The sequence below is a fragment of the Cuculus canorus genome, chromosome 12 (genome assembly GCF_017976375.1).
Source record: "Cuculus canorus isolate bCucCan1 chromosome 12, bCucCan1.pri, whole genome shotgun sequence".
Classification (NCBI taxonomy): domain Eukaryota; kingdom Metazoa; phylum Chordata; class Aves; order Cuculiformes; family Cuculidae; genus Cuculus; species Cuculus canorus.
Genome location: NC_071412.1, coordinates 4,702,194 through 4,720,971, shown reverse-complemented (window position 1 = coordinate 4,720,971; position 18,778 = coordinate 4,702,194).

The window sequence follows — 18,778 nt, the reverse complement described above, 5'->3', positions numbered from 1 at the left end:
AGTAATTAAAACAATGTTCTGTTGAGATAGCACCTAGAGAAAGCAATAAAAAAAAGAGCTTGCAAGTGCTAGTCTGACAGCTGGAGTAAGGAGGTAACTCACACATCAACGGCAGCCACAGAAAAAGCTGTTTCACACCACTACTCTCAACCTTCTCACAGTTATTCGCTTCCCACTCTGTGTCTATCTCCTTCTCCCTGCTGCTCTGTACCCAGAGTCTCTGAGCCTGGAAGAGGTTGGATTTCTGCTGATCGATTGGATTGTGATGAATTCTGGGACCCCTGGGAGGGAGGTCTCTGACAGCTTGTACTCCTTCCGCTGTTTTACCTCGTGGCCTTTTCTTCCTAACAGGGCAGAAAGGTGAGGAAGAGGAACAGAGAGAGGGAGTCTTCTGCAGACTGCCTGGGGCAGTGTGATTCCAGCTGTCCCTTGCCATATCAGAGTTGGCAAGAAGGTGACATGCCTGATCTTCTCTGTTAGCACTGCTTGGCAGAAGGGAATCATGTTATCGTGAACAAGGCAGAACCCCTTTGTTTAATTTTAACATTTCAAAAGTGGACTCTATCTATGTTACACCCTTGCAGGGAGCTAGTGTCTGCGTATGCAGCGCCCTGCCTCCTCCAAGTGTCATCAGGATACTTTAATCAAGTGTTTTGTGATGGTAGATGCAGCAGTCACTATGAATTTTCTTATAGAAAACAAGAAAATATTTTTGTAGGGAAAAAACTTCATTTGAAACACAATTCACTAGAAGGGGAAATGGGCCATATTTCAATCCCATTTTCTATGTAACATTAGTTACACACTTCTCTGGAGAAATAGAAGGTTTTCATCTAGTTTGTGTACTGACTGACCAGTGTGCCTCCAATCCTGGCTCTTCCCCACAGAGCTGGTCTGCAATGGTTTTCTTATCTCTCTCATCCCTCCTCCTCCTCCCCGCTTTTGTCTCCTCTTTCCAGGAGAGCTCTGGAAGTGCCTGCCAGCCCAGCAGTCAGCCTGCCCTATGCAACTTCCCAGCTGCTTTGCTCCCCTACCTCCGCATTTGGTTCTCCCTGTTGTGTCCAGGGCCTTGGCATGTGTTTTACCCTGGGGTGTGTATTTTTGTCTATGGTACTATTTATTGCGTATTCTTTTTTCCCCAGTTCATTATTTATTCCAGCATGCAGTTCACATTCTCCCACAGTGGGGATTAGGGCAGGGTCCTGCTTGGTAAATGGAAGGGTTTCTTGCCCATTTACTTTTTATCTGTGGTGGTTCTTTCATTGCTGAAGTCACTATTTCTGGCACTGCTGTGCTTTCCATGCTGTGATCTCGTTCAAATGAGCTCCTTGACATTCTTGTGCCTCTTCTCCGAATGATAGGCATTGTCCATAGCTTGATGAGTTGTTTTTCAGCCAGCTCCAGCTATGAGTTACTTGTACCTTTCCACTTCCAGTCTCTTTTTTCATGGTAGTTTATATTCTCTCTCCTGCCCGCAACAGAAGAAGACTGTCCTGTCCCCATCAGTTCTGGTCTGGACTGACTGATTTCCTCTGCTTGGCGGGTTCAAATGCGTTTCTCAGAAGCACCCCTCACTACTGAGACTGGTGCCTTGCTATTAGATTGGGCCAAAATTTCTCTCTGTTGCCAGAAGCCTTTTTTTTCAGACTCTGATTCTAAACACATCTCGGATGTTTTAATCCTTTGTGCTCGCTACTCTGCTTCTGTCTCTGCGTTACCTCTCCCCACTCAGCCTTCTTTGCCCAGTTTAAATAAGAACTGTGAAAAATGTCACCTTCTTCAGGTCTAACCCTAGCCTGTAAAAAGCTCCCTGCTCTGACAGTTGCTCTCCTTTTGGCAGCCACGTAACTATCTGCAGCACTTTTAACCTTCTCCAGTTGTATCACACGTTCCCAGAGAAATTCCAGCTCTGATGGCACTTCTAATTGCTTTGTTTTTTTCACTTTATGTCTTATCTTGTTTTACTCCAAGTAGTGTGTGCTGTCCCGAAGTCACCCTGAGCCAAAGAGAGTGGCAGGGATTTGCCTCATTCAGTGTCCAAGCTCCAGCAGCCTGGCACGGTGTAACATGAGAAACGGTATAAATGGAAAATCAGTTTCAAATGGCTCATGCCAGCGCACGTAGGAATGTGTTGACTGCAGACAGTGTGTTGTGTGGATTGCACAGATAAGCATATTCTCTGCTATACCAACATTCAGTGCACGACCTGCCCTAAATGCATGTATCTGCTCCTTTACAGATGGACTAGTTCGTAGTGCAGTTCTGTTTTCTGTAATGATCTATAATGTGTTCACCATCTTTTTGATCTGTCCTTTTATAGCTAAATCTATCTCAAATATACCATGCACCACAGGTGTGTAGGAAAGGCAGATGGCTCTATAAGGGCTCCTCACCAATTAAAAAATATCCCCTGCAGATGAATACAGTCAAGTGCTGTAGGTTGACCAACCAATAGATTTTTTTCCTGTAGCACATCCACTTATTAAAGGTGCTAATGATAAGTGAGGAATGCCTTTCTATAGAAATTAAACTACCGCCGAAGAGTGCTTTGGTAGGGAACATTCACCTCTCTCCAAAAACAGCCCAAGCGATTGAGGAAGGCTGGAATTCACCTGCAGAAACTAAGAGCGGCTTCTCTATAGGTGTTGTTCCAATTTGGAAGCTGAAATACTGGCCTCTGGCCTCTGTCCTACATGAAGTTTTGGGCCGATGGATTTGCATAGCTGTGGAGCCAGCACAGAGAAATAGAATACAAAGCATAGTAAGTACCTCCTTTTCTTGACTGTAGCTCGACAGGCTGTACCTGTTTACCACCACAGATGCATTTTCTCACTTGCTAACATCTGCAAGGCACCATGCTGTACTGTGTTACAGATGCCCAAGCTGGCTCTGAGAAGGGTTGTGACTGTACATCGCTAAACCGCGTGCGAGTCTGGAGTCAGTTCAGTGCTGACTGAACTGGGAGTGTCTGCAGCACCCTGCTTTGTAGGGGAGAGGCGAGCCTGCTGAGTCCCGTGCTCTTAAGATCTAAGCAACTGTCGATTTGTGGCAATAAGCCAGCAAACATTGGTGAAAAAGTTAAATTTCACTGAACCAGCAAAGATTCACATGGTGTTTTACCTAGTTCACAATAGGAGCTATTTTCCTTTCAGAGCCCTGAAAGAAGGACTAATGCCGACTGCTGATTGCAGGTGTTTTATGATAGCAAAGCAAAGCACCTTTTAAAGACAATGACTTGTTTACTTTTCATTGAAACTTGATTGGAAGATATTTCATAACAGAATTTGAGCAAATTTACCAGATGTTTCATCCCACTGTGCTTTTCTGGCAGGTCTATGAGACAGAATGCTGACTAAGGCTAATAAATCAGACTGCATATGAAAGGCTTAGGGAAGAATACAATATATATGCCTGACACCATAGGAATATCTTACCCCATCGATCCTTAGTAATTCCTGATGTTTCCTGTGCTTTTCTTAGAGACTGATCTCAAATACAGGAGGGGAAGGGGGTCCTGTTCTGTTCTTGAAGCCTATGGTGAGAGACAGCTCTGTCTAACAGCACTCCTTGTGCTGGCATTGGAGATCATAGACATAAAGATGATGAATATAATTCTGTAGTCAGGCAATTATCTATCCAGCTGGGAGAAAAAGGGAAATAAGAGTTTAAGGTGCATTCAGAGGCTGGCTGTGACCCAGTGAAGTACTGTATTGCTCTGCAAAATAATACTCCCTTTCTCATCCATCTGCTTCTCCCACCTCACTGCCCTTTTGCTTTGTGCAGTCTCTACTAATCTCTCTGCTTCCTTGCTGCCCTATCCAGCAGAGCTCTTCCCTTGGAACTAGGAAAAAATATCACCTGTGGATGACACTTCTTTTTGGGCCTTATGTTGCATGTGTTAACCACACAAAACTGTTTTGACGTTTACGGTGCCTGGTTCAGTTTACTGACCGTTGTCTTTGTACATTTTTGCCATTCAGTCTTCTTTTGACTTGGATGCCTGCTTTCTTTTCTCGACTCTTGCTGTTATATTCTATTACTGTACATCTGCCAGCATTCTAGATATTCCCCTCCCTGTCTCTTTTCTCTCTTTGTATCAGGAAAAGGCAGCTGAGGTTTCCACACCATCTTCCAAGCAGAGGAAGTGATACAGGAAATACTATTCCTGTTTGTCTGACTGCAGTAGGAAAACATATATCAAAGCCTTCACTGAAGCCCATTCCAGACCAGCAGCTCTTGTGCTAGTGATACCTGGTTCACTAGGGTGGAAGAGGCTTTGGGTGACAGCCTGGCATCGTGTCACTCTACCCTTGCTTAAAGTGACTTAATTAATGTGCCCCTGAAATGCCACCGCAGCTAAAGGTGATGGTAGCTGCAGGGCTTGCAGTGCTGCTCCACCGATATGGTCATTTTTGGGGGTTTTTGCTCATGCCAGGGTGACAGTGGGACCAAACAGCCCCTCTTTCAGGCCAGGAGCTGTGAAACCCGGACACTCAAGCACAGAAAGGTATTTTTAAGATAGAGACATGGACACACATGGACCCACAAAGAACAGATTGCCTTTCAATAGTTTGTCCATCTGAATAGCAGTGTCAGGTGAAAAGCCACATTTTTAAATCACAACCGTATTATTTAAGCAAGTTGTATTATCCTGTGTGTTGCCTTTATCTGAAGATTGCAGGCATTTGTGATTATCTGTCATTTTACCTTTATACAGCTATTTTCATCCTGATAGGTCACAGAAATTTGCCGCATGGCAGTAACGGCAACCATCTCATCCAGCAAAGGAACAGAGAGAAGGGGAGTGTCTAGCCCAGGACTACTACAGCAAATTGCTACACTTAAAAAAGTGCTGTGAAGACATTCCACTCCATTTTTAATGCTGTGTCTGAACAGCCTATGCTCCGTGAATTGTGTGATGTTCAAGTTATCTGTCTATGCAAGAGGAAGAGCTGAGCTGGCTGTGCTAGGATTAAATCTCTGCCTCTTGTGGCAGCAAGTATTCCTCAGCCCACACTTGGGACCCTAAACCGGGGCTCTGCAAATACAGCAGCATCAGAAGAGTTAAAGGGCTGGAGTATTAGGAACAAACACTGACTGCCCTCCAACTCCTCACTTCTTAAAACCAGCAATACCCGAAGCTATGGTGATGTTCAGCCGGTGTCTGCCGAGTGAGTCTGCACAGCTGGCACCTCTCCAGCTGCAGCTGCTCTTTAAAGTTGGAAAAACTGCTTGGAAAGGTTTGGGGTTTTCTTCAACAAAATACTATTTTCTCAGTTTTGAGAATAGCCCTGTCGTTCTGTGTCCCGCCCCACACCTCCCCTTAGCATCAGTTTCTGTTTAGCTCGTGTCCCTCCGCTGACACTCTCGCTGCAGCCTTAATGGAGCACAGACCCAACCTCAGCAATTTTCAGCAAGGCCACAGAGTGGCTGGAAAGGTTCCCACTGACTTCTTCAGTGAGCTCCGAAAGGCTCCAGTGCTTCCACTGCTGCTATAAATGGTGCCTAGAAGGGGCCTGGTAAGGAATAGGGGCCTCGCTTCGTGCTCGTCTTTCATTTCCTTTGGTCGCTGTTAAGAGAAACGAGGGAGGTAATTCCACGCACCTTGGCACATCATCTGATTGTTGGGGCCGCAGGGGGCTGTTCCGTGCTGCCTCTCCCACTGGTGGGACTTCAGGCTCCAGGTTTTACTTGGAGGACTCTCGGGTGTCTGGAAGTGAGTGCACAAAGTGTTAAATGCAGGAAGAACGCTGGAAACAACAGCAATTTTCTGGCTTTGATGTGTCACTTGGCAGATCCTGGAGACAGGCTTGTCTGGAGCTCTCTCCGTAACAGAGCTTGGAAGAGCTGGGGGATCAAAGTGCAGCCGAGAGCAAAGGAGCACCATGTCCTCCCAAGCAGGAGCCGCAAAGTACAAATGCAGTGCTACTCTCAACTGGGAAGACAATAGGGAGGATGTGTTTTCTTCCTTTCCCTCTTTCTGTAGATTTTCCAACAGGTTAAGCTGGATTCTAAGTACTGAGAGAGACAAATGCAGCTTCTGCAGATGGAAGGAAGGTAGTATGGGTAGGGTGAGGTTAGGAACCAGATAAAGTGGTGAATATTAAGTTATGGAAACCTAACTGTATCATTCCCTTTCTCCAACAGAAGGTGACAATGAGACAAATTAAATATAGAAACTAGACATGACAGAACTCAAAGAATGTCTGTGCTTTTGTTCAACATTAGGATACAGAATGCACAATTTCATGCAAATCAGACTTCATTTATTTTCTGTTTTGCTTCTTCAGTTAAATATGAGATGAATGAGAACAAGAGATTTTTTTCAGCATCCCATACCTAGTAAATTCATTCTGGGAATGGAGGAAATAGAGTGAATATGATTCTGGACAATGACATCGCCAATGATCCAAAAATATTTGCACTGGGTGACCTGAATAGTCTCTTGAATATAAATGAACCACAGGGGAAAATTTCTATTAAGAGCAAACGCAGTAGCTAAAAAGATGATATTGCTGAATTGGAAATATGCAGAAGGATTAAAGCTTGCTAAATTGTACACAGGATTAAGTGAATTGACACATGTGGAGAAAATAATTTCAATAATAAACAGCTTTTTCTTCTTTGGAGTCTTTCTGGGGAATACAGTCATAATTTTCAGAGAGTTATGACTGAATCATCATATTATACATAGTAAGTTACTTCTGTAATCTAAAGTGATGGAATGTATTCATGTGGTAAAGCGGTGATCCATAATCGTATTGTTACACTAGACAGTGGAGAAGCATCAACATTTGAAACAAAATTAAACTTCGTATGTTAAAGTGGTTCTGTTACAATAGGCTTCCTTCTGCCGCACACCTTCAAAATGACCATTTTCTTACTGCGTTGTCACACAGCACTGTCCCCTTCTGGTTGGCCCTTGATTACCAGAGGGGGACTAAACCACATGTAGGGGCAGAGATCGTTACTAAGGCCATGCAGAAGGGACCTCTATTTCTTGGTTATGTTTTCTGTGCTGATCCTCTGTGCTGTTCCTCTGTATGATGACACTGTTGAAGCAAGGCTGAGCAGAAACAATAGCTGGTGATCCTGTTGGGAACTAGGTACTTGTGTTTATTCTTTTACTACAAGACAACATCTGCCTAAGTCATGAGTGTTCTTTTCAGTCAGTCAAACTGGGCCATCACGAAAGCTCACAGATGCAGGGGTTGAAAGCCAGTAAGCTGGACCAGGCAGGTCAGCAAGGGCTCATCTGTCTTCTCACAAAGTTTCAGGCTTGTTTTGTCGGTGCTTCGTATTTCTTATCAGGTTAAGTCTAACTGACTATGGTTACTACACATTGAAGGTTACAGCAGAAATACCATTGTTCCATCTCTGTTTTTATAGCCTTATGACTTCCCAAGTTGACCACTGAATTTTCCACGCGTGGTCTCCAGCAAGTGTCAGTATTTTTTCCTTTAGCCTCTGAGTTCTTCAGTGAAACCAAATGATTGAATCTTTGTATCTCACTGGGTCAAGGAGTACATCTTATCTCCCTTTGTGTCATATCACAGTGTTTGCTTTCAGTAAATAATAATAGTAACAACTTGTTCATTAATAGGCTGTTAGGTGTATCTTATGAAACCTAAGTTGTACAAAATGTTGTTTAGCACTTATGCTTAATACTCATCTTCCTATGCGGCACTTCAGATTTTGCAGCCAACCTGTAATCTCTGGTTTTGCAGCACCTGTGAGCCAGATAGTTCCTAGCTGAACACTTCGAACAATCGGAGTTTCAATGCTGGCTAATTCAGGTAAAGCATTGCTTCCTAATAGCATTAAAGCATAGAAGGTTCCCCTGAAATGTTTGTGACCTGCCTGTTTTCCATGGCTTTGAGGATTAGCGTAGTCTTTATTTGAATTGACAGAGATTAAAAAATGTTTCTTAACAAAACAAAACAACTCTTATTTACGTGATTAGCAAAACCACTAAGTGGGGAGTGGTGACCTGGGGCCAAACCAACGCACTTTGACTCCAGCCCTTCAGTTACTGCCAAAGTATTGATGGACAATAAACAACTTTTAATCTTTGCCCACAGGACTGTAGTTGAATGAAGAAAGGCTTTGATCCAGCACTGCCCACTGTCATCTTTGAGACCACTGCAGTGGTGCGAGGAGAGGGTGGCGTGCTGGGTGGGATTCCTGGCGGCTGGGGCTGCACCTGGGGCCCTCCTTTTGGTATCCTTGGTAGTACAGAGCTTCTTCCTCACGGAAGAAAATGTGCGTACCTGCAAGTGGTAGGGTGAGCGGGGACTTGATTTGGGCTTGTTTTTGCGATGAGCTTGCTTGAGTAAAACCTGAGGGTTTGATCCTGAAAAATGCTAAAGAACAGGGGTGGAGAATTGAGCTGTTGTGGGATATGGTAGCAGTGCCTTGCTCTATCCCTTTCTTACCCTTCCTCCATGTACCTCCAGGTAGTGCCTGAAATCATTACCTGTCATAAACAGTTAGTTGTATCAGGTATTAGGTCCCCACAGCAGTCACCTGGACTGTAGAGGTCTGTGTAGGGAATATAGTAGGGAACTGTGGTTTTCCATTGCTCTTCTACTCCGTGCTGGGATTTATTTTTAATGCTAGAAATACTCTTGGTACAGACAATGGGGTGTAAGGCACGGCGGCTCTGGGGAGTTTGTCCTGCCCTGGGTAATATCCCACAGAGAGGAGTTTTACTGTCGTAACAGACGGAAAATGTGACCCTGCTAAGGGAACACGGTGATTGCAGTCCTCAAAGTGCGAAGAGAATGTTCTTGGGCAATTCTGTTGCTATGTTGGAGAGCACCAGGATCAGTCAACAAATGGCCTTAACCTATGGTCCGAATGCCTGTGGCATGTCAGCCTGGAGTAACAGTAGCTGAAACTCAAATCATTTGAATTTGACATACGAGTGAATTATAAACCAAAGTTCTGAGACCAGAGTAGGAACTACTTTTCTTTACAGGAAAGGTGAATCAAATGTTGGTTTGGTGCAGCATAGCGGGAGCCCAGGAGAGAGTCTGAAAGTTCAAGTAACTGTACAGAAGGTGGATGTGCCATTTTGGGTGCTGAAGCCCTCCTGAAGATGCCTGCAGCCTTTGCCCAGGATTTATGCTCCAGCAAGGGATGAAGTTTCAAACGTGGACTACTTTGCTGATGGTAGTTTGGTGGGAGGGAGCTTTGGATCCCCTTTTGACATGCTGAACCCTTTTCTGAATTTTGAAAACTGTGGCTCAATGGGCTTCTTGGGAAGACACAAACACAACTTATGAATAATTTATGGTATTTCAAGTATTCTGATTTTGCTGTCTGGGGAGATGGACTAACTACAGTTTGCTCCATTTAAAAGCAGAAAGTTGTTTTTATTCTAAAACCCCAAACTGCATTTGAATATTTCTGCGGTCCGCGATCTCTCATCTCTTGCTCCCTGTCAATAAGCAAGATATTTCAGTGGTTTGCTGAGTAAGAAAGTGATTCTACATTATTTCCTTCAGAGGTTTCTGCTGAAGTGGGCTGGCTGTAAAGAAGCAGCAACTTCTTTACATTCAGTAACCATACCATTTTCTCCATCAGCATGGAGCATTTGACTTGTGCCCTAGAAAATAACTCCGCACTCCCACCATGTGCTTATATACTGAGCTGAGGTCTAAACCTGACCTGTGGTTCTGGGATGCAAACTCATGATCAAAATCACTGGATGCAGGAGGTCAGCGTTTCAGTGTCCTGAGTCTCTGGGGTGAGAGTCCACTATTTAAGGAGCAGTGTTGTGAATTCTAAACAGGTTAATTCTTTCTAAGGTCTAGTGAAGTTACAAAAACACAGCACAAAAGAGCATGTCAGCCTTAAATAAAAACTGATTATAGAGCTCAATCCTGTTTCCATTAAAGACAATAAGGGGATCATGCTTCAAAATTTCACCCAATCTGGGTCAGGGTCTTTTACAGGGCGCAGAAAAGTCTCTATGAAAAATTCAGATGCTTCATTTCCAGCACAAGCAGTAATTCTACTTTTGCAGTAATGTGGTGTAAGTATGCTCCTCAGGGAATTTATTTCATAAACAATACTAAAATAGCGGTTCTGTCTACAGCCTTTTCCCCCACAAAGCATCTTGAACTGTATTGAGTGCTGGACATTATGAAGCAGAAGGCTGACCTTCAGCAGGATTTTACTCTCCTCAAAATCCAGAGGAGATGGAATAACCAATATTTTAAGCCAGATCTGGGGCTATCGATGTGTGGCAGAGTTTCGAGTGATTTAATTTTCTTAATTTGATCCTCTCAGAATGTGGACAATCCAGAGGTGCCTGGTTCTAAAGCTGGAAATAGGCTCACCTCCTACTGTAATTATCAGAAAGACCTCTGATCTGTCAGCGTGTGTATGGTAAACTGGATATTTGTATGTACACATGAATCCACCAAGCACAAGAGCACAAGCCTCTGCAGACTTTTGCCTCCCTTTATTTGTAACTTTTTGTTTCATGATCCTTGCTATGAATTTCTTGTTGTTTGTTCCCTATTTTCCACACTGGAAACGGTGTTGCTAAACTCACCTAATAAAGGGGAAATGTCTGTGAGTAGTTGCTCTTCTGGGGTGGGGGTGAGGAGCAGGCTGGGATACCAGAGAATACTGCAGAAACCTCCTTCTGAAACCCATTTCTGACTGTCTGGCTCTCATGTAGCAGCACCTTTGGCTGCGGTGAGCTCCTCGCATCCAGACTGCCCTGCTTTCTGAGTCATTTTTTTGTCCTCCTGTAGTTACCCATGGATTTGCTAAAGGCTGAGGAGCATATAGTGAAAGCACTCTAGAGAGCCGTTAGCCGTGTGACTGCTCCATTAATTTTCATCCTGGCCCTGTGTTAGACCTCTGTATGTTGCTGTGTTAAAAGAAGTGCTCTCTGAGTTTTAATTCAGGGATCATAAAGATCTAATGTCACTTTTCCATAAAGAAGAGAGCAACAAATGATTCCTCGGTGCATTTTGCTTTTGGTTTGCAGTGTGCAAAGACAGGGAGGTGTGTGAGTTTATTTGTTATGTCAAATCGCTTGGTTATTTCAGAAATAACTTGTTTGTGGGTATTTCATAAAATTGTGGACATTCTCGGAGACAGAAATTAATATCACAATGTGACCAAGTAAAGAGATTTCTTTTTCTGAAGTTCCTTTCTATAGTAATGAATGATGTTATTTTTAGGAATGAATTCCGAGTGTGTTAATTTGCTGATCATTTTCACTATTAATCAGATTGACGGAGAAGTGTCAAGTGCGGTAACCCCAAGCCAAGAGAAGAGCTGAAGAGCAGCTGAAGACAGACTGTTTAGCCAGTGTTTTTTTTCTGCTCTGTTCCCCTTGCTGTGGAAGGGCTCTCTTCAGACATCGGCTTTATTACTTGTCTGTTTAGTAGTGCTATTAAATCCAGGGAGGCTGTGTACCCCTGGTTCAGGGTCCCTCTCTCTGTGCCTGCATGCACAGCACAGTCCTGTAGTCCTGCCCTAGGTGCTGCCTATGGCGCTAGAGGTTACCTTCAGAAGGTTGCTTCCCTCCCACTTAAAGTCTCAGTTTTACCAAGGTTGGATCTCCTTTAAAGAGAGCAGCCTTCACAGTCCTAACAGGCTTTCACCCATATGGTTACACTCTTTTCTCCCCCCTCTCTTTGCTGTAGCTTTCTCGTTCACCTGTCTGCTCTGCAGCTTGCTTGGATGCGTTGCTGATTTGGGAGCTCAAGACCAAAGATTCTTTCAAGCCTTCTGTCCCAGCGTGTAGCTGAATACATTCAAAGAATCCCAAATGTGACTCTCTGGCTGAGCGTGTTGCACGGGATGGGCTGAGGGCTGTACCTAAGCTGCTCCCGGCTCTCTCAGTGCTTCCCAGCCCCGCTGGCCAAGGAAGCCGTACATCCTTTTCCTGGTAAGTAAAAGAATTGTTCAAAGACTTGTCCCTGTGGTTTCCTTCCTACCATTGAACAGATCCATCTCTATACATCAAACATCATTTTCTTTTGCAGCTAGTCAACTCTCTTGATTGTGCTCTTTGCTGATCTGGTAGTTATTTTTGTTGCCTGTGTGGAGGTCTGCCCTCAGCACACCCAGAGCCAATGTTCCTGACAGGCAGCACAATCCTGGAGTGCCTTGGCAGGCTGCCTCTGTCTGTCCTGCGGGCCCTGGGGGGACTCTCACACGTTTTGCCGCTTACTTTCCTCTTTCCTAGAGATCTAATGCAATTTTGCAAGTAGTCACTTGGAGCCATATTTCCCTTTGCCCTGGAATATTTTTTTATTTATTTTTAGTAAACGTTTGTCAGTATTTCTAACATTGTGCCTCCAGCAACGTGGCCTGGATTGAAGCCACGCAGCAGTCTGACAACCTGTTAGGCGAGTCTCCTATCAATTAGGCTGCAGCTGTCATTGGATCTATTCTCAGCCTCCTTGGTACGTGTTTGCAAATAACAGGGGCTGCTGTTTTGCAGCTCTTGATTTTTTTTTTTTTTCTCTCTGTAGCCAGTCAAGAACATTTTGTCCCTAGAATTCCTCCTGTCTCCTTTGGTTTTGCTTTCTAATCATCTTTGCTTTAGTCTCCTAAGAATATATGCTTATCGAGGATATTGTTGTAAGTAAAGTGTCTGCTCTCTCCTTTATTTAATGCACTAAAAAAAGAAAACCTCCCACAAAGAAACAAAACAGAAAAAAAAAAAATGGACTATCTCACTCAAGGCTATACCTTGATCTTTTAAATGCTTTCAGACTTTCTCGAAAGCATCCAGACTGCTTCTTACCTGTGGGGAGGTACCATTTTGAAAGCCCATCTTGCATGGAAGCTCTCCGTGGGGGCTGCCTTGTTTCTGCTGATGTTTGAGCTTCGAGGTGATTGTGTGTTTTATTATCAGGTTTGCCACAGCTGGAAAGAGAGTCCCCGGCAATGTACAATCTGTTAGAATTCCCTCTTATACCTTCTACCATTGCAGTTTTCTCTTCTGTAAAAATAATGAAAATTGCCCCATAACTTTTTTTCCAGATGTTGCACACTGCATGGTGGTACTTGATGCTAATATTTCTTTCAGTAATCTATGGAGCACAGCCTAGTTTTTATTAGACAGAGCAACCACACTTAGGCATATCATCCTCTTGATTCGCTTCCACGTGGAATGGGAAATCAGAATCTGGGTGTTCAAGCAAGGCAGAAGCACCCGGGGCTGACTGAAAGATACATTTTGATATTATGCTGTCATTTCTTTCATAAGCCAAGCTTTGCATAAAACAGTGGAAACTGTTCCAGTTTCCTCTCAATCTGTAGGTCCTAACAATGGGTCTCCAGCCAGCTCGCAGCTTTGAAGGCACAACCAGCCCATCATAGGCAGATTGAAACACTTAAGTTTAGATCAGCTCATGCTGAACTGGCAAAATTCCCTACACTTGCCTCATGGAAGAGTAAGTACAGGGATTTTTTTCTATCCTGCTAAATAACACACAGTACTGCAAGATGCTTCCCTGCAACATCACTCAATGTTTGCTCTGCAAGAATATGCACAAGGAGTCTGCCTACTGCTGTAGCTGTGCTGGCGTTCAGAGGCATCTTGAAGTTTCTGCATATAAAATTCCCCTGAATGAGCCGTGTGGCCCTGCAGAGCTCTTGGGCACCATAAGTACTAATACAGCACTGCCTGTCTGTGCTTATTTTCTGGAGCAGAATAAACCTATGACCGGAAGGCTCCACCAGGATCCCAAGACTGGCAGGTTTGGTGTTAAAAAGACCAAGACGTGGGGCAGATGGCTCATTGAAGGGGGTCTGCAGGACTCTGAGTTCAGCGTATGAGTGAGAGTGGGCAAAATTAGGAAAGCCTGAGTGCAAAGAAGGCCTAAGCAGGGCATTGCTGGACCATCTGGTAGTGCATTAGTACCTCAGAAAGACCTGAGTACTTTCGTGATCCTCTTCCTAGGTGTCTATTAACATTTTCTACTGGGGAAGGGTGGGTCTAAATCCCTTATGAAGCTGCTATTTAGACTGGGATGTGCAATCCCACAGCACTTTGGGTGTTTCATGAAATGCTTATTGGAGATAGCTCCTGTTGAGCCATGTTGCAGATCTTTGGTCAATCTCAGGCTGAGACATTTAAGGTTTTCTCAGGTGCTTATTTAAGGAACAGCACAGTTCACATGCATACAGCATCTCAAGTTGTTCCTGCTCAACCACTGAGCTTTCAACTCTTTGGAAGTATAAACATAGTTAGAACAAGCTGCCATCCTGCAGACAGAGCTTAGTTGGCAAGAAGATGTAGTTTATGTAGTATTCATGTTCTCCCGGTAAACAGAGACAAGTAAAATACTTTACTTGTTAACATCAATTCAAAGGAAAAGCGAATGATGGCATTTGCTGTAATCATGTTGAGTTTTCCGAAGGTGTCTGCATGTCTCACCTTTATTCTAAGCTTATAATTTGCTTCTTATGTTTAATACTGTGTGGCTGTTCCTGAGAATGCAGTGTACAATGCAGAAGAGTTCTCTCTGGATTTCGTAGTGATAATATTAAGTGCAGCAGGAGGACTGCTGCACTTAATAAACAGGGGGGGACTGAGCTGACCAGTTTGGTTTTCATTTCTTTGGCAGCTGCCATTGGAATAGTGTTCAGATTAATGCGATTACTCTTTGCAGTGGCTGCAAGTTCATAGACCAACTGTGCACTTGTATCAAAGCCATCAGAATGATTTTAGTCCAGGGTTCTTACCAGAATTATTTATATAAAATGCATTTGAAATCCTATATTGGCCATTTACACGTGAGGATTTCTATTTCAGGAAGCTTTGGAAACAGCCAGGATCTTCAACTGCCCTCTTTCCAAAAGATACAGGATCCTTTTAACATTTAATGATGACTGAGAAGGTGCTTAAAAATAACTTAGAAGCACAAAGCACATTAGTGTGCTCCCTACCGGTTACAGGACTGGACTATCAGTTAAATTTTGGATTCTGTGCATTTCTTGTCCTTTCTTGCTTTGTGACCTGAGATGAGTTGCCTGGTTCCCCTTGACAAATGAGCTTAATACTTATCTGTCTTCCTTATTTACATTATTACATTTAGGAGGTGATAGAATATGAATTCATCTTCTGCGAGGAAAGAACTGTAAAACTGTGTGGTGGTCAGGTAGTATAAAATATATCCCTCCACATGACTGCACATAGTGTTATCCACTGTACGATTTGCCAGGCATCAAGTCCATTTCACGTGCAAAATGTCCATGATTAATGATGTTAAAAGTTCTTTTGGGAGGGATTATTCTTACATATATATTTGTACGATATTCAACATTATAGCAAGCTAATCTTGACTGCATCATTTATGCTTTGCTGCAATTTACACAATATAGGTAATCAATTAGTCTGATTGTTCTGCATGCTGCTAAATGGAACATGAACAGCTCATAATCGGCAGCTGTAAATGGACATTTGTATGTACATAGGTACCCTGTGCAGTGGAAGAGGCATGCAGGAGACAAGGTGCTGAACAAAACAGCCCTGTATAAAACCAGGCATTCATTTAAGGGAAGAGAAATGTCACTGAAAGCTGCAAGATTATTAGCATTACTATGCATGAGGAGTAGTCAAAGATGATGTTACAAGAGGAAGAGGGAAACGTTTTTCAGCTGTCTAAGAAGATGACCATCCTCAGCAGTGGAGAGGGAGAAAAATCTTCCAAAGAAATAGCAGAGCATTTCAAACATTACATTATAAGGGGACTGAAGCTTTAGAAGGTGTGTTGGAGTTTCTGCATTATTTATTATATGAGATTGCCTTTCCCTCTGAATGCTTAAGTTTTGTTCCATTCATACAGAACAGAAAAGTCCATCCCATGCCTCTCAGCTTCCCAGGACTTTCTGGACACTGAGCCAGCTCTAAGTTCTGAAATATGATTTACTTTAAACAGACATTGATTACCTAAAATGCTGCAGTGGGTTGGAGCTGCTTTTAAGAAAGGTTGGGGAAGTGAGAAGGATTTGGCTGCTGTTACTCTGGAATTTGGGAAAGCTGGGCTCAGAATTCATTATTATTTTGTATTTTATTGCATCCACACCTATGAGCTCCAGGCACTGCCCAGATTTCACAGTGATAGGTCCTGTCCATTCTCCAACAGAATTTAAGGCCTCACGGATAGCTTTTTTTGAGCTTAGCTGCATCGACAGCGCAGTCACTCCGAGCGCAGAAGCTTACATTAGGAAAAATCCTGCAAAAAATATAGCTTGTATCTGTTGCCTGAGCAAAAGAGGCTGTATTGGCAAAAAAAGGAAACCTTTTCCTCCCCATTTGTTCATATTACAGCTGTGTCTACATTAAGACTTTTGCTGGCGTAGCTGAAAAAAAAAATCACACTCCGAGCTGACAGGGATAGGCTGTCAATTTTTTTAAATAGATGAATCTGAAGTATTTCCACATGATGGATCAGCGTGCGTTTCTGTGTGTGGGGAAGGAGGAGGGGTGGGCTTGTTTTAAAATAGAAATTTCTAAAATTGGTTTGCACAGATACCCTTAAAATGGCAAGCACTGCCCTTGCCAATAGGTTCCCGCTCCCTGGCCCTCGTGTCCTTCTCGCCGGGCTCTGACTCTGGCCCTGTGTTCCCCTGCCCTCCCACCTCGCCTGCCACAGACTCTGCCGCCTGGATTCTGCCCTGGCAGCATCCCACCTCTGTGCCTCTGCCTCCTTTCCCGACACCTTCACCGAAGCTCCAGTCCCCTCTGCCACCAAGGGCTGACTTTGCTCCCTGAAGCGTGGGGTTCTTACCTTCCTCTCCTACTGCTGCTCCCAAGGCTTCTGCTGGCCGTGAAAGCTCAGGCTTTGCGTACAAACAGAAGTCCTCCATAAGCTCTGCGCCATTGCAAAAGGTTTCATTTCCTGCAGTCAAATTGCATGTTAAGTCAAGGAGAGAGCAGAGCGATTTCCATTTTAAAGAGGGAGGCAGAGCCTTTCCAGAGCATTTGGAGAATGTTTGGAGGAAGACATGGAGCTGTGACAAGGTCACAGGACTAGAGGCATGAAGGTCAGTTCTGTTGCTGCTTCTCCTGACCAGTTACTGATGTTTACCATGTTCCATCAGCTCAGGTTGATTATGGAGTCCAAATAGCATATAAAGGTATCATATGTACTATCTCCTGGGGAAGGAGTTGATCCCAGAGCTATCATCATCTTTCCGAGTCACCTTTGGACAAAAGTCACTGCTTTAGTGCCTCAGAGTCTTAATCTATGAAATGAGACTTCACAATCATAGGGCGTGAACATTAATTGGATCATATTGGAAAGGGGCTGAGGTCCTGTGTTGGTTGAGTCTGCTGAAGTGCAGGTGGCGATTGGCTGGTCCTCAGGTGACTTACACTCCTTTAGAAGTACGGTTCTGTGAAAATAAGTTGCTAAACAACCTGCACTGAATGTGAGAGAGCGAGAGGTCTGAGGCAAGCAGGCTCCTGAGCAGACAGCAGCCTAGATAAACAAGACCTTGGGTCACCCACATGCATCCGTGTGTGTAGCCAGCACCCCAGAGTCCTTACTGATGGTTATTGCAGATAGTCCATAGGTTATACACCTGAAAACGAAACATATGAAATGCTTTCTAAAAAGAGATATTAAAATACTTGCTTTCATTTTTTTTCTTCCTGAATATGAAAGTTTAGGCACTTAAATAGCATTTAACCAAGTAACCTACAGCCCATTGGTATCAACTATTTGTTCAGAGTTTAAACTGACATTTTGTAAGTATGTTAATTGATACTGCACTAACTTACTATAGGTATCTTCCTAAGTGCCAATTATCTGCCTCAACATTCCCCACAATTTAAGTTTGTTAGCAAGAAGCTAATTACACTAGTTTATTGCTGATGGAATTACATGAAGAGTAGATTTCGCTCTTACATACTTATTAGACCTCAATAAGCAATCCTTAGCAGTCTGTTGCTATTCAATTAACAAGTAATAACTTCCTTAATGAATCTAATTGAAATGCTTATTTCAGTCAGGCACCTAATATAAAGCGCTTTACTTTGAGCACTTTTCTGAGTGCTAGTCTTGTTTACTTAACAAGAACAAAATGGGGCCACTGAGGAAAACTCTGAGACAGTGATGAGAAGTGAACCACTGCTGGTAAATCCCTGCCAAACATGACCAGAAGTAATTTGCCAAGTGATTTCTGTTCTACAGAAATATCACGGGAATAAGCCAAGGCGTTTCTCTCTGAGGGTTTAAATCCATGGAGGAGATTCTGCAGCATGAAATCCTTCTAGCACATTAGCTCTGCCTCCTGTGACGAATGTAAAAACACTCGGTGCTTCGCTGGGAGCTGTGTAGCCAAGCTCCGGTGCGCTGCCGCGGACACTGGCGAGTTCTTGTTACTGCTAGACTCTCTTAAAAACTCACTCCTCTTCCGTGTAAGCCCGCACATTTGGCTTAAGAGACTGATAGAAGGATGATGATGGCTATATTTAATGATCTAAAACTCTCAGTATAATTACAACCAAAAAGAGCCATAACTGGAGGCTCTTCTACTGTTTCATGTACTTCAGTGAGTCTGACCTTAAATCGCCTTGAATTTAGTCTTTGCTCACAAGCATAACCTGCACTAAACTGTCTTGAGTTACCACACCCGGGGATAACAAAACCTCGTTGCTCTGTGGAGACAAAAGAAGCAAAGAAGTGTGTCTGCTGATACTTGCGGCTGTGCACACTGTACTGGTGAGATGTTAGGTTGGGAGTCTCCTTAATGGGAAAGGGGAGGAATCTTAGCTGGGACTCTGTAG